General features: G+C 54.0%; 1 long non-coding RNA gene across 1 annotated transcript; it reads right to left on the reverse strand.

Moving 5' to 3' along the window:
- Positions 1–784: 784 nt before the first annotated feature.
- LOC116661428 lies at positions 785–1,891 on the reverse strand. The gene is made up of 3 exons (XR_004317297.1): positions 1,752–1,891; positions 1,437–1,574; positions 785–968 (listed from the first exon to the last, which is right to left on the reverse strand). It is a non-coding gene; the product is annotated as an uncharacterized LOC116661428 (long non-coding RNA).
- Between the last annotated feature and the right edge of the window lie 2,286 nt (positions 1,892–4,177).

Consider the following 4,177-nt stretch of genomic DNA (forward strand, 5'->3'; position numbering starts at 1 on the left):
TCCTTCTTCCATGCCCCTCTCTCAGCAGGCCCCCGGCCCTGGTAATCAGCTGCCTCTCGGCCCCGCCTGTCTGCCTGTTGTCCTCACGGTATTACATGACCTGAGATGGAAAGGAAGGGAAGGGAGGAATATTTACTGTTGTACAAACGTCAGCTTGTTTTTTAAGAAAGGTAATTTTATGAAGAATGATCCGCCTCTCAAGGTATCACCTGAAATACCGACTCCCACACCACGTACAGCCTCCCGCCCCCGCCCGCCCCCTCTCCGCCTTTGTGACTTTCACGTGGCCATGAGCACCGCGGAGACACGTGATCTGGTTCTGCTAATTCTGTTTAAGTCCGCTATAAACATTCCCTGGTTGCTACATCGCCTTCGTAATTGTTTTCGCGAGTGGCTGTAAACTATTCCATGGAGGAAAATGTCTCGTGAGAAAACAGTTTTATTTCTGGGGGACATTTAGATTTACCTTAATAAATAATGCCACAGTGAATACCATGGGTGTATAGCTTCTTTCCCCATATGAATTAGAGGGGGAAAGCCTTTATAATTTTTTTTTCCCTAAAAGCCAGGCACAGTTTTCTAAATCCCCCGTGTATTTATCAGCTTTCACTGACCCATGTCTGCATCTTGTTTTATCCTCATGGGACGTTCTGGTCTGTGCAGCAGGGATTTAGCTGCTGGCTTCTGATTGTGATTTTTTTTTATCAGAGTCCCTTTGAACAGTTTCTTATTCTCTGAAAAAGCCAGAAGAGTTACGTAGATGATCTGATCACACTTGCCTCCTGGTGTCAACTCCAGAGAAGTGATATTGTCCAAAGCCATAGGAGGAATTCTACTCCACAGGGTGAAGGCGCCCTTCAGAGAGTCCCACTCAAGCCCTGGGAGGGGGTGGTGGTCCTTTGACTGGAAGCAGAAGTAGGGTGGACGGCTGTATCAGTCAGTGTCTGACCAGGAGGATGAGAACCACTCTAAGCATTAAAACAGAGGACATGTAATGCAGTGAGGTGGCCACACAGATGATGGAAGGAGCTGGACCCAGGGGCTGAGTCCCCGCAGAACTGCAGTCACAGACAGAGAGACGCAGCCCTGCTGGAGATGCTACCCGAGGCGGAGAGGCGGGGAGAAGCATCCTGGCTGCTCCCTCCCTCCTGCCGCCTGGGCTTCCACTGGTGCCTCCCCTGGGTTGAACCCAGGTGTCGCAAGAGCCTGTGACACACAACTTGCAGGGGTGAACCCGTCCCCCCCAACACACACACCTCCTGTGATACAAAGAAAAGGGGAAAAAGGTGAGGAATGAGCCCGAAAGCACACAAGCCAAGAATCGGCACAAAGTCACATTCCAAACAGCACTGGGGCCAGAGAGAAAACTCCTCAGGAGAAGCTAGCTAAGAAAGAAAGCATGGGAAAGAAATGGTTTCATTTTAAGTGGTCCCCACCTGTCGGCCATACACATCTGTGTTCCTCATCGCAGCTGGGCTCTCTAGCTAGTTTAAGCCCACAGATGATTTACTCAGGGCCATCAGTAGGTCCCAGAATCTCTGGGAGACCAGGGTTGGGCGTAGAAGCTGCAGGACCTGGAGCACAATACACGTTATACGGGGTGTGGGGAGGAGGGGGGCTGGCTGTTCCCACAGAGGAGGGCGGGACCCTGGACTCACGCAGCCGAAAATCTGTACCAGACACGTGACTGGCCCTCCCCGGGGCTGCCCCTGAGAACTGAAGCCTCCCTGCAAGTGGCAAGTGGCACTGACCTCCTTCCTGTCCAGCGGATTCAAGCCCTTTCCTGGTTTTTGCTGAGTTGAAGGCATCTGACTGCCCGGCCTGTGATTCATGCCTGCGCCCCAGATGCAGAGGAGGCCGGAGGAGAGAGGTCGCTGCTGCTTCGGGGACGGGCAACTGTTAGGGTCTGAATTGTGTCTCCCCGCCACCACCCACTCGTGTGTTGAACGTGGCTGTATTTGAAACAGGGCTTTTGGGAGTGATTATAGTTAAATGAGGTCCCAAGGGTGGAGTCCTGCTCTGATAGGGTTGGTGGCCTTATCAGGGGAGGAAAAGAGAGAGATCTCTCCCCACCAGCACCAAGGAAAGGCCACGTGAGGACAGCGGGCAGGTGGCTGGGTGGTCTGCAAGCCCAGAAGGGAGCTCTCACCAGAACCTGGCTGTGCTGACATGCTGACCTTGGACTTGTAGCCTCCGGAACCGTGAGAAAATCCACTTCTGTGGCTTAAGTCACCCAGGCTGTGATGTTCTTTCTAATGGCAGCCTGAGCAGACAAAGATAAGGATTCAGCATGGGAGGGCCGCCTTCACCAAAGGAACTCTGTTCTCAAGATGTGGGGTGGCCACGCATGCGATGGTCGTCCAGCAAACCCTTTGTTCACTATGAAGTGTCATCAGGTCTTGTCACACTCGTGACTGTTGAAAAGGATACAGATGAGGGCGCCGTACCAACGCCACGTGAGCGGATGTTGCCCATGATGCCCAGGCCCTGACGGGGCCAGTCTGCATCCCTCAGCCACGTGACAGCTGTGTCCTCTGAGGGGGCCCCACCCCCAAAACTAAGCTATCATCTTCAAGTGACAAGGAACTTAGAAAACATTCTTTCACCATTCCGCCCAATGCCACACCCTTCCAAGTCTCCCGGCGGCCCTGGTGGTTATAAAGGTTGTCATTTTCTTACTGCTCTTGGTGTACATTTCTACCATGAGAATCTTCTTCCACAACCTCGGAGCTAGATGAGCAGCTAACAAAGAACATGTAAAAGTCAGCCCCACTCAGGGGCGAGGGTTAGAAGGATCGGGCCAGGGTCATCGCTGAGGAAGACTGTTTAAAGAAAGCAGGAGGTGATGCTCCAGTGCGCTGAGACAGGCCGAGTTCTTTCTGTAATAAGTGTCCCCTGGTATGTCTCCTGTTATATTAGGTTCTGGGGATAAAAACTTGAGCAAGACATTGTTCTTGCTCTCAGGAAACCCCCAGTCCAGTAAGAACGGGCTCACTGGGCAGTAATTACAAGAACTACGAGAGAAGAAAGGACAAACATGGTGAGAGCCTGGAGGAAGGAGTGGCTGCTCTGCCCGGGGGGAACCAGGGACGGTCCAGGGACAGGACATGGAGGGGTCTGGAGGGCGCTTCCAAAGCTTCGATTTGAGAGACCAGTTGGATGAAGCCATGATCACTTCTTGGGGCTAAAGCTAGGAGATTTGGGGCCATGCAGCTAAACTGGGAGGGAGAGAAGGTGGGTCCAAGAGTTCCTCTGATGAGCAGATCAAGGAAATCAGAGGCTTAGGGCCCAGACACGGGGTTGGTGGTATGAGTTTCTTCCACAGGGCGATCTTCAGAGATCATCGCAAGATCCTCTTTGTTCCGTTCTTCCACTTCTGAAAAATGACACGATGCAACACGGAACAGGATTCTCCACTGGGTCTCGGCCACATCCGCACCACTGCGCTGTGGTGGTACCTGGGCCGCCGTCGGCGATGGCCCATGGGAGAGCGAGCGCGGCTGCTACCAGTACACGCTTCATTTACAAAAGCAGGCAGCTGTCTGGGTTTGCCAAACCCTTGCCTGAAACATCCAGTTAGAAAATGCAGTCAGTCTTTTACTCCTGGTTGGTGATGTTGGGGTCCACTTTTAGATCGTGTGGGGAGGGGTGGGAGGAAGGCACTGGGGGCCTTGGGCAGGAAAGTGAGGTGGAGACGGAGAGGCCCTTCCAGCTCTGGGGAGAAATGGGCAGTGTTAGACCGGCAGGTCTGAATCCTTCTCTCCCGGTGGATCACCTCCCGGCCCGTCCTGCTGTCCACCTGTGGCTCCGAGCTGTCTGGCTGTGTCCCGGCCTGCTGTCCACCTGCGGCTCCGAGCTGCTTGGCCGTGTCCCGGCCTGCTGTCCACCTGCGGCTCCGAGCTGCCTGGCCGTGCCCTGGCCAGAGGCTGCTGGGCCATTGTTCATCCCCGAGGTGACTGTGCACAGGATGACTCATGTTTTGGTCCAGATGCACCTCAGGCTCCTTTGAGCTGGAAGAGTCTCAGGAAAACTGACTTACGAGCCTGCTTAATGGGAGGTTTTTCCCAAGTGGAGGTAAACCCCATCCGCCTCTGGGACGGGCTGGCTGTACAGGACCGCTGGCCGCCTCAGCGGTTGCAGCGTGCGCTGTTGATTCTGTGTGCGGTAAATCCTGCCC

Source organism: Camelus ferus, chromosome 35 (assembly GCF_009834535.1).
Source record: "Camelus ferus isolate YT-003-E chromosome 35, BCGSAC_Cfer_1.0, whole genome shotgun sequence".
In the NCBI taxonomy this organism is placed as follows: domain Eukaryota; kingdom Metazoa; phylum Chordata; class Mammalia; order Artiodactyla; family Camelidae; genus Camelus; species Camelus ferus.